The 12,483-nt window shown below is 43.3% G+C and overlaps 1 protein-coding gene across 1 annotated transcript in view; it reads left to right on the top strand.

Annotated features, from left to right (window-relative positions):
* The window catches only part of scf (Calumenin scf), a 71,408-nt gene that overhangs the window by 8,351 nt on the left and 50,574 nt on the right, over positions 1–12,483 (top strand). The gene's annotated exons all lie outside the window — the stretch shown is intronic.

Consider the following 12,483-nt stretch of genomic DNA (forward strand, 5'->3'; position numbering starts at 1 on the left):
TCATCAGTAAACCAGGTCTAAATGAAAAATTGTAACATTCTATGACAATTTTTCATTTTGGTTTTTCTTATTTAGTGACTTGTATTAATAGCAGAGATGACTATTTTGCAAGAATGGTATTTCAATGTAATTTTTGATAGTGCAAATAGAAATTATGAATTAATTAAATTTTGTACATTTACAAAATGTGAAGAAACTACAGTAATTATTTGCCAACCTCAGTACTGGGCTCTACATCCTTTTGAATTTAATTTTGTTTTTAATGTTTAAACATGCTTTAGAAATTATGATTATGGTATCCAACTTGAAAATAAGACCAGAACCAGCATTACATCATATTTTCCGAAAAGAACTTACTGTGGACAATGACAGAAAACTATGTAACATCTGAAGCTGACAAATGTTAAGCCAAAACTGCGTCTTGCGTAAATGACGTTTGACCCCCCCCCCCCCCAAGAAAAAGAAAAAATTAAGAAGATTGTGTAAATGGTAAAGAGGTGCTGACTGTTTTAGAAAACTAATCATTAGCATATTATCTACAGATCAGTGCTAAAAGTGGGCGCTGTAGTTTACCTGAAATCTTAAATACTTCTCTGTACCTATAGAAAAAAAAAAAACTATTTGCTCTGAGGTTTATTGAGGTTCATGAAAGTTTTCCTTAATATAGACGATTGGCTGCTGGGTTTACTTTGAACTTAACATTGTCTGTGTATGTAACATTTACAGTACTTTGTGGTTTTGAATTTCAAAATTTTTCATAATTCTGTCCATCTTTAGCATTCAAATTTTCCCACTCTGTACCGTCTACTACATAGTACAAGGTATGCAGTTAATACTTACAATCATGCATATTCTTTCTTGGTGCTTAATACTATACATATTCCCAAAGTTAACACTTCTTTTCATCTGGATGTATTATTTTTTTCTTATCTTTTTTACTTTTAGTTTATTCTCCGTCTCTCTGTTTATTGTTCATACTGCACAATACCTTGAGCTTGTAGCATTTTGCTTTTCCCTCTGGGGTTGCAGCTTGTCTAGAGATATTGTAATAGCACAGTAATAATAATACATCAATAGTTAAATGCTGGTTTGATTCTAATTTGACAGGAAGTTGCTTTTAAATACAGAAAAAATTTATGTACAGTATATACTTGCCTTGACATTGTAATAACTTGTGTGATTGAAGATGAAGTTGTCACTTAACTCTAGTGAGGTATAGAAAGAAATAAACTTCTTTCTCTTTACATGAAATTTGAGCTTTTTAGCCCTTTCACCCCCAATGGACGTACTGGTACGTTCTTGCAAAACACTGTTATTTACATGTTTTTGCATATTTTTGAAAGCTTTATGAGAAACTTCAGGCATTTTCCAGAAGAATGAGACCAACCTGACCTCCCTATACCTTGGGGGTAAAAGGGTTAATGAGTTTTCATTGGTAATTTGCTACTAACTGATCTTTCAGAATTGCAAATAATTATAGAGTAACTATTCTAGTTAAGGTAGATATTTTATTCTATAACTGGAAGATTGCAAAGTATTTACAGCTCAGTAATTTTGGCAGTTACACCACAATAAACAATTGTAGTTTAAGTTAGAACTAATCAGAAAAATTTACTAGAACAAGGGTAAAAGAGATTTGTATGCAGTGTTTGTTAGGAAGTACTGTACTGTAATGTAAATAATGTACTCATATACTCCATGCTATCATATACTGAAAACTTTTAAGATAAATTTTGTTTGTTTTGTTTGGTTATAGTTGAGTAGCATACTGAGAAGGGGATGTGGTGATTGGGGTGAAAAGACTCAAGCATTTTTTATGTGCACCCAAATGCTAAAAATTTTTTTTTTTAAAACTAAAGTTGTTTTTTCTAGGAAAATGTTGCTTTTGTAGGGCATTATTGCTGATATAGAATTTTTAGAAACAAATCATAGTATTTTCAATGCACATTATAGTCTGACCTCCTTGTCTGAAGATTCATCAAGCATGGATTAACTTGTTCATGATTGACCTTGTTAGTCCCACTATCTAGCAGGGTTGGCTGCTTGAGACAACTTTCTTGATATGTTTTTATTACTTGCATCTACTTCAGTGTCTATACTGGCAGGGGGTCAATCCTTGGAGATTTCATGCTTTCAGTGGATTTAAAGAATTTGTACTTCCAAGTACTGTACCTGTTCATCCGAAGTACTCTAGGACAGCGTTTTTCAAAAAAAAATATTTACTCCTTCCTACAGGAAGAACCACAGTTTGCATTGCAACCCATAATACTTATGTGTAGAAAGACAAACTCTGTTCATTAAGTTCTAATCGGCATCATAAATTTATATGTATAATTTTTATGATCTGCACCTTGTTTTACTTATTTGTATGAATAAAATATTAATTTTAGAAAAACAAATATGTAGGAAATTCCAACACAAAGGTAAAGTACATAATTTTAATAATAATAAAAAAAAACATTTATTGAGATGGATATCCTTGTTTGTTCATGAATGGCTGTTTCAATATGGAACAGAGGAAGACAATGCTACATGCATATCAAATGCAGTGTTGAGCCTGTTTCTGTCCTTAGTCTTTAATTAAGTTAATGTGAAAAATCTCAGTTCACACAAGTAGGTAGTTGTTAAAGGTAATAGTAATGGAATATCCTTTTTACATAGTAGTGGAAATTCCCTTTTGTTCTTAACCCAAATTGAACATAAATTTAATTTTCAATATTAAACTTACCCGATAATCATGTAGCTGTCAACTCCGTTGCCCGACAGAATTCTATGGAGGGATACGCCAGCTATCACAATACTAGAAGGGGGTGTACTTACCAGCGCCACCTGTGGCCAGGTACTCAAGTACTTCTTGTTGACACCTCCTCAATTATTCCTCTGTCGTGCTTCCGGCAAGACGTTCTGGGATACGCTTATGTTCTTGGAGTATTTTCACGACTTTGGTGAAGTATTTCTCTTTGATTTCGGCTGTCGCTTTACTGGAAACTTCTATATTAGCTTAGTTAGCTTTTGGAATTAATTTGATTAATTATGGTGACGAAGAGAGTATGAACTCTCTTTCACCTTTAAATGGCCGACCCTTCCCTTAGACGGAAGTGTTGGTGTCTAAGAGAGTATAGACTTTCTTTCTTAATTTTGCTTAACAAAAGTTATAGATTTATTTTATATCTCTCCGCCTCTTATAGGCCTCTTCGATTAACTTCTTTTTTTATAAACTTATTAAAATTAATTTTTATATTTGTTTATATTCGACCTTCCTAATAGTAGGCGGTCTTTTCTTGGTACCGAAGTTAATTAACATTGAGCCCGTCATTTCGGTTTTACCTGTTAACATATTATGCTATTTTAATGTCTTTGAAAGAATTTCTTTGATAGTCTAGTACTGTTTTCAAAGTTGAACTAACGTTTTGTTTTGTCTCTGCAGTTGTTGACGTTCAGAACGTTCAACTTGCACTCTATCGTTACGATAGAGAAAGAATTTTCACGGTTTCACATTGCAGTAAGAGTAACCGTGTCTAGCGTTTTGTTCATTCTTTCTTAACTTAATGGTTTTAATCCTAATAAAGGAACTTTTCATTTTGGGAAATATTTCAGTTTTTTCTTTTAACAATAATATGTTTTAACGATATATATGATTGGGCTCTTCTCTCAGGTTCTAAGTCAAGAGAGAGAGAGAGAGAGAGAGAGAGAGATAGAGACGGAGGGAGAAAGAGGAGGATAAACGTTTCATTCAAGCCTGCCAGGCGTACGAGTAACGTTGTTATCGTGTTTGCTCTTCTCCCTAGTCTCTTTAGGGGAAGAAAGTAAACGTTTCTAGAGTGATCTAGTGTTTAGTCTCTTTCCAGCCACTGAATTATTTATCTTTCATTAGATTTTTCTGTTACATTGTAATTCTGTTTTCGCAATTACTAACTTTTGAGAAAGGATAGAATTGCGTGTTTCAGGTACAAACCACTTAAAGTTTCGAGTTCAGTGAAATAAGTGCAAACAGAAAATCAAAGTGATAAAGGATTAGCACAAAGTGTGTCAGTGTTGTGCGTGAGGGTACTTCTGTGCGCGCCAGTCGTTCTCCCAGTCCGGGACCTCTTGCAAGCTCCCAAGCCCAGGGGAGAAGCAATGTCGAAGGACAAAAGGGTTCAGCAGGCCTTGATCGGCGCACAGAAGTATCCTCGGTGGTTGTGGGCGTGTCTTACCGAGACCGTCACTCCCACCCGCAGACGATTGAGCCCTTATTTTGCTCGTCTGCAGAAGAAATTTAGGGGAGAAAACGCTGGTCTCAGGTCTCAAGACCTCTTAAACATAAAGTCCAGACCTATGCCAGACGTACGAAGTTAGAGTTCAACAACCCGGATGCAGTCATTGGGTTAGCTCTGACTCTCCTCAGTCATCAGTTGAATGCACTCCGCCTAAGAGGAGTAAGGTTCTGCCGCAACAGATCTCTGCTGTTAAGGCTTTACCTCAGCAGACCTTAGTGTCTGCCGACCCCAAGTTGACTCTACTGCAGTCCATGCAGTCACAACTTTCGGTCTTGATGCGTGAGTGTCGGGCTGAGAGTGTTGCGCCTCCGCCTCCGCCTACACTCCCTCCGCCTGCGCTCGCTCCGCCTGATCGCAGTACCACCTGCCAGGCGTACGATGTTGAGCCACGTTCTGAGTTGGCTGTTCCCAGTGGTGCTCAGCCTCCGCCTTCTTTAAGGCAACCTTTACAATGGGATCAGGAGGATTATACCTCTCTTCCTCCGCCTCCACTTGCTGCTCCACCAGTGATGCAACACTCGGTTGAGGTACAACAACCTCTCCCGTCCTTGAGTCAGTCTCCTCAGCTCTCGCTGCAGTGAGCTCAACCCTCCACAAGGCAAGCACCACTACACCTTAGCCTTGCGCCTCAGGAGCCTCAGCTTGCGAGACATTTACCTTGTTCTGCGCAGCCTCTACCTCATCGCGCTCCGCTCACACCACAGGAACAGGAACTTGCTACTCCGCTTCCGCCAACCGCTCAGCTAGCGCAACCCTTGGGTTCAGCCACTCATGCCAGGAGTCAGCCTCCTCCACCCATGCGCCTACCTTCTGCTACTTCCTTTGATCAGCCTTTGCAGACTGAGCCTCAGGTGTTCCCTCAACAGAGTCTTGAAGAGGAAACCACAACTATTGTTGTTCCAGCTCGTTCTGACTCTGCTGTTCAGCATACCTTACCTCCATTTTCAAACCTTATGATAATGGAGGTTATTTGTATTACTTATAAAAATATATTTGTATTCCTTGCAATATATTTTTAACAATATCGCAGAATATGGCAAAAATATGAATCATGAGTTATGAATGTAAGGTAAATATTATGTTGATATTTAAACCCATGCAAGCATGCATAAAGCACTCTAGCACTGGTCATGGAATTTCTGAGAAATGTTAAACGCCATGCACACGCTCTGCTTACCTTACAGCATGCTCTACATACAGCATGCTCTGCTTACAGCATGCTCTGCATACTACATGCTCTGCATACAGCATGCTCTGCATTCAGCATGCTCTGCATACAACATGCTCTACATACAGCATGCTCTGCATACAGCATGCTCTGCATACAACATGCTCTGCATACAGCATGCTCTGCATTCAGCATGCTCTGCATACAACATGCTCTGCATACAGCATGCTCTGCATTCAGCATGCTCTGCATACAACATGCTCTACATTCAGCATGCTCTGCATACAGCATACTCTGCATACAACATGCTCTGCATACCTTACCGCATGCTTCTCAGTCACACATCTTTGGTTGTTGCCAACTCACTAGACTGTCAAGCAGTTTCATAACGTTGCCTTCTAGTCTGCTGCTTTTGCACCAGTGAACCCTCACTGAGAGAACTTAGCTTTTCTAGGATATGGTCCCTGTAGATGAGAAAGTTCTTTTCTCCCTCCTTCTGATATTCCCTTGAGGACTCTGTCATTTGGAGGGAGCCTTTAGCTGCATAGCCTCCTATGGACTTTTATTTAAGCGTAACATGCTTCCAGGGAAGGTAATGGTTCCACTTCAGTCGCTAATCCCGTCTGTTACCACACCTGCTCCCATAGACCTTGAGCTGTGTTGCAAGACATGCAGTCCAAGCTTAGTCCTTGTTAGAGGATTTTTTGTTTACGGAGTCAATGTGTCACGGAGAAGACGTTCAACAACCAACAGAAGTGACTTGTTGTGACGCAGTGCGGCAACCTCAGCAACCCGATAAGGAGTTGTCTGTACGACCCAGACAGTCTAGACAGATTCGGGTTGTCACTGTACTTCCTCGCTTGCCCATGATTGACAGTTCACAGACTGTGCAGCAGTACCATGATCTTGTGTCCGGCTCCGTCAGACGACTGGCTTTTAAGAGCTCCCACAAGTCGTCGCTGTCTGGAGATTTTCAAATGGACTATGGATCTGACCAAGGAACTGGGCCTCCTGGTCAATTTTGAGGAGTCTCAGCTCGTTCCATCCCAGACCATTGTCTCCTTGGGTATGGATCTTCAGAGTCGAGCTTTTCGGACTTTTCCGTCGGCCCCAAGGATCTTCCAAGCCCTAGAATGCATCCAGAGCATGCTGAGAAGGAACCGATGCTCAGTCAGGTAGTGGATGAGTCTAACAGGGACACTTTCATCGCTGGCCCTGTTCATCGTGTTAGGGAGACTCCACCTCCCCCCCCTTCAGTATCATCTAGCTGCTCACTGGATAAAGGACATGACGCTAGAGACGGTCTCAGTTCCTGTTTCCGAAGAGAGGAGGTCTTCTCTCGCGTGGTGTAAGAACAGCTTTCTTCTCAAGGAAGTCTACCTTTGGCTGTTCAGAAACACGACCGCCGTCTCCTCTCGGACGCATCAGACACGGGCTGGGGTGCGACTTTGGACGGACAAGAATGCGGAACATGGAATCAGGAGCAAAGGACACTTCACATCAATTGCAAGGAGTTGTTGGCGGTTTTTCTGGCCTTGATAAACTTCAAGTCCCTCCAGCTTAACAAAGTGGTGGAGGTGGACTCTGACAACACCACAGCCCTGGCTTACATCTTCAAGCAGGGAGGGACTCTTTCGTGGAAGTTGTTCTAGATCGCAAGGGACCTACTCATCTGGTCTAAAGATCGAAAGCTAACTGGTAACGAGGTTCATTCAGGGCGGTATGAATGTCATGGCAGATCACCTCAGACGGAAGGGTCAGGTCATCCCCACAGAGTGGACCCTTCTCAAGAATGTTTGCAACAGACTTTGGGCCCTGTGGGGTCAGCCAACCATAGATCTGTTCACTACCTCGATAACCTAGAGACTCCTGTTGTATTGTTCTCCGATTCCAGACCCAGCAGCAGTTCACGTGGATGCTTTTCTGCTGGATTGGTTCCATCTCGACCTGTATGCATTCCCGCCGTTCAAGATTGTCAACAGGGTACTTCAGAAGTTCTCCTCTCACAAAGGGACACGGCTGACGTTGGTTGGCTCCGCTCTGGTCCGCGAGAGAATGGTTCTTAGAGGTACTGCAATGGCTGGTCGACATTCCCAGGACTCTTCCTCTAGGAGTGAACCTTCTAAGTCTACCTCACGTAAAGAAGGTACACCCAATCCTCCACGCTCTTCGTCTGACTGCCTTCAGACTTTCGAAAGACTCTCAAGAGCTAGGGGCTTTTCGAAGGAGGCAGCCAGAGCGATTGCCAAAGCAAGGAGAACATCCACTCTCAGAATCTATCAGTCTCAAGGGGAAGTCTTCCGTAGCTGGTACAAGACCAATGCAGTTTCCTCAACCAGTACCACTGTAACCCAGATTGCTGACTTCCTGTTATATCTAAGGAAAGTAAGATCCCTTTCAGCTCCTACGATCAAGGGTTACAGAAGTATGTTGGCAGCGGTTTTCCGCCACAGAGGCTTGGATCTTTCCACCAACAAAGATCTACAGGACCTCCCTAGGTCTTTTGAGACCTCAAAGGAACGTCGGTTGTCCACTCCAGGCTGGGATCTAGACGTGGTCCTAAGGTTCCTTATGTCATCAAGATTTGAACCTCTCCAATCAGCCTCTTTTTAGGACCTCACATTAAAAACTCTTTTCCTCGTGTGCTTGACAACAGCTAAAAGAGTAAGTGAGATCCACGCCTTCAGCAGGATCATTGTTTTCACATCTGAAACGGCTACATGTTCCTTGCAGCTCGGTTTTTGCTAAACGAGCTTCCTTCACGTCCTTGGCCTAAGTCGTTCGAGATCCCAAGCCTGTCCAACTTGGTGGGGAATGATCTGAAGAGAGTACTTTGCCCAGTTAGAACTCTTAGGTACTATCTAAAAAGGTCTTAACCTTTACAAGGACAATCAGGAGCCTTATAGTGTGCTATCAAGAAACCTTCTTTTCCAAGTTCTAAGAACTCAGTTTCTTACTATTCAGGCTTCTGATTAGAGAAACACATTCTCATCTGAAGGAAGAAGACCTTGCTTTGCTGAAGGTAAGGTCACATGAAGTGGGAGCTGTGGCTACTTCAGTGGCCTTCAAACAGAACCATTCTCTGCAGAGTGTTATGGATGCAACCTATTGGAGAAGCAAGTCAGTGTTCGCATCATTCTATCTCAAAGATGTCCAGTCTCTTTACGAGTACTGCTACACCCTGGGACCATTCGTGGCAACGAATGCAGTAGTAGGCGAGGGCTCAGCCACTACATTCCCATAATCCCATAACCTTTTAACCTTTCTCTTGAATACTTTTTATGGGTTGTACGGTCGGCTAAGAAGCCTTCCACATCCTTGTTGATTTGGCGGGTGGTCAATTCTTTCTTGAGAAGCGCCGAGGTTAAAGGTTGTGATGAGGTCCTTTAGTATGGGTTGCAGCCCTGTATACTTTAGCACCTTTGAGTTGATTCAGCCTCCCAAGAGGAACGCTGCGCTCAGTAAGGAAGACGATCTTATTAAAGGCAGAGTAACGGTTCAAGTCGACTTCCTTACCAGGTACTTATTATTTCATTGTTATTGTGGATAACTGATTATATGAAATACGGGATACTTAGCTATCCTTTAGTCTTGTACACTGGTTTTTCACCCACCCCCCTGGGTGTGAATCAGCTACATGATTATCGGGTAAGTTTAATATTGAAAAATGTTATTTTTATTAGTAAAATAAATTTTTGAATATACTTACCCGATAATCATGATTTAATCGACCCTCCCTTCCTCCCCATAGAGAACCAGTGGACCGAGGAATAATTGAGGAGGTGTCAACAAGAAGTACTTGAGTACCTGGCCACAGGTGGCGCTGGTAAGTACACCCCCTTCTAGTATTGTGATAGCTGGCGTATCCCTCCATAGAATTCTGTCGGGCAACGGAGTTGACAGCTACATGATTATCGGGTAAGTATATTCAAAAATTTATTTTACTAATAAAAATAACATTTTTCCAAAATTGTCTTTTTAAGTGTAAAGGAGCAGCTAAGATGCAGCAATTCAGCTTCTTCTTCAGGTTATAAGTTTAACTCAGTTATTAATTCAGGACTTTGGAAACCAAATAGATTTTTTATTCAGTCTTTTCTTAAATGGTTAAAATTTCACTTCAGGAAAATAATTATTAAAGCTTTGAGACAGGAAACTGAGATGTGACAAAATTTATAGTTTTACAGTAACTCTGAATATGTGGTTGTTCCTACACTAAATACAAACCCTCATTTTTTACTATAGGAGATATTCTAGCGTGAGCTGGAAAATACGGCAGAAAAACCTTAACAAGGTCGTTAACGACCGGATAGGTAATTACTCACCTGTCAGTGGTGGGGGACCGCCGGTCGGTAGCTGCTGTTTACCTCCAATCGAATTCTAGCCGTCGCAGTGGTAACACCTCTGCTCCTGCTTTATTTGCTAGCAGACTAGCCTTTCTTTTTTTTTTTTAGTTTTGATTAATCCTTTTTCTTTTTCTTTGTAGATGATGTCCTCTATTTGAGGAAGTGTTCATGACGCCTTTATGTCACCGCTGGATGTGGATCCTCTTTGCCTATGCCCCGTTACGGAGGTCATGTGTGTTCTGCTACCCTGCGGAGGATGGGTTCCCCTGCCAAGTATGTAGATGAGGTCTTCACATTTCCTTCTCCTCCTCCTCCTCCACTTCATTGTCCTCCCCTCTTCGGAGGCTAGGAGGGAGAGATAGAGAAGAGGAAAAGGAGAGATCGCACTCCTTTGCCCATAGGTTCTCTCCGGAATCACAGGCGACATAGGAGGAGACATAATCGTTCTTGCTCTTCCTCGCCTTCTGTCTCTTCACGAGATGTCTCGCCGTTAATCTAAGCACTCTCGTCACAAACTTAAAAGCGCTTCCTTCTTACCCTAACATAGGGCATAAAGAGCGTATGCGCCAACATGCGCATACGCTCCAACATGCGCATACGTTCCAACAAGAGCATAGCTCCATCTCATGCCATGCTCTCACCTGCGCACAAACTCCTACGCGCCACCAATCTTCTGCGCAATGGCACTCTCCTGCACCTGCACGTGCGCATACGCGCCCAACACCATCCTACGCGACAGGTAAAACCTGCGCGTCAACTTTCTACTGTTAGAAGGTCTTCTGACAAGGCAGCCATGCTGCCTTCTCCCACAGCGCCAGTGCTTACCAACTCGCTAGCGCTTTGCAACACGCCAACGCTTATCAACGCGCCAGCACTTACCAGCGCACCAGCCTTCTCCCGCATCCGCAAGGATATGCGCGCACTCCCGCACACCCATATGATTCCACTATGGGGAATTTTCTCCCTATGGTTGGCACAGACGTGCGAGATAACTCTCCCGCACGCCCGTGTAAGACTTCACCTAGATATTCTCACCGAAGAGACAGGCGAAATAGGAAGAGATGTTATCATGCTCGCCCTTTCTCGCCTTCTGTCTCTCTCCGAGACTTCCTGCCTCGAGATTATATACTCTCGTGCCACAAACCTGAGATGAACGATCCCTCTCGTCATCGTTCCGCGTCGCTGTCATCGTCGTGCGAGGAATCACCTAAGAAAACAGGAGAGAGGCCAAGGGCAAAGCACGTCCTAACCTCGAACCCTCTTCTTCGCATATTAGTTTTGAGGGTTTCCGTCCGCTCTAGAAAAAGTCAGATAAAGCGCTTCTCCTTGCTTTTCTCTCTATCTTCAGAGAGATCGCTCTCGCCTTTGAATTAGCGATCTCTGACCCTTTGGGGTCTCGTGACAAGGAAACCTCGGTTTCCCGGTGCACTATCCCTTCGTTTGCTCACAGCTAGTTGCTGAAACCTTGGGTTTTCGTGCATTTAGTCTCGCTGACACCTCGGTGTCTCGTGACAAGGGAGACTTCCGTTTTCCCGTTGTTCTAGCCCTTCTGGTTCTCGCAACACAAACTCTAGGGGCACGTACGTTCACGCTGAACCTTCAAGTTCTCGCAACACAACCTCTAGGGGCACGCACGATCACGCTGAACCTTCGGGTTCTCGTGACACAAATCATCAAGAGCGTTACTCTTATGTCAGAGAGTCTTCGGACTCTTGTCACGAGGAGTGTTCGCGTACGCCCATCCAACACTACGCCCATAACGATCAGGAGTTTTACTCTTATGGCAGAGTCTTCAGACCCCAGTCACGCAGGTTTTCGCACGCAATTAGCGCTACACACGCAAATCTCCGATCATACACTCGCGGGGTCAATCCCTCGTTCCCGTGTTTCAGACAGGACAACCTCCCTAATTCCTTTGCTCCCTGTTGAGTTAAGGATTCGAGTCTCTCGGAAACCTCGAAAGAAGATGCAGGGGTTCGCCCCCTTCTTCTCTTCGGTTGAGAGCAGAAGGGAAAAGTCAGGTGGCAGCTCATGAGCTGCCCATGTTGCGAGGTAACACTCGTCAACCTGCAACTTGATCAACTTATCAGGAAACTCAGATTGCTGACAGGAGGTTTGCCTCCAGGGATTAGAGATCCTTCCTTTACGAGGGAGTGATAACCTTCCTCGGAATTGGACTGCATGAAAGATCCATTCCCTTTCCGAGGGAAAGCTTTCCAACTTCAGACAGTCAGCAACCTTCCCTCCTTCGTAAGTAGTTGCGAACAGCTCAATGAGTTTCACCTCTGTTATCTCGTCTCCGAAGACTGTGCTTTCTCCCCTGGAGCTGGGGAAAAGCAAGTCTACGGCTTATGCCTCCTTCGGGGGGAACTTCTCCCTGGGAGTATGCTGGGCTCAGGCGATGTCCTTCTTCGGGAGGATTTCTCTGTCGTTCACGAGAGGAGATTTTTTCGCCTATGTTTTTTCCGTAAAACTGGGAGAAAACTTGCCTTAGGCGATGCCCTCCTTCAGAAGATCTTTTCTCTCATTCGCGAGAGAGAGATTGTTACGCTTTTGCTTTTTTCCCATAGAACTGGGGGAAAGCTTGTCTTAGGCAATGTTCTCCTTCGGGAGAACTTCTCTCTCGTTCGCGAGAGTGAGATTATTATTATGCCTTCGCTTTTTTCCCATAGTACTGGGGGAAAGCTTGTCTTAGGCAATGTTCTCCTTCGGG

This window comes from Palaemon carinicauda, chromosome 24 (assembly GCF_036898095.1).
Source record: "Palaemon carinicauda isolate YSFRI2023 chromosome 24, ASM3689809v2, whole genome shotgun sequence".
Taxonomy (NCBI): domain Eukaryota; kingdom Metazoa; phylum Arthropoda; class Malacostraca; order Decapoda; family Palaemonidae; genus Palaemon; species Palaemon carinicauda.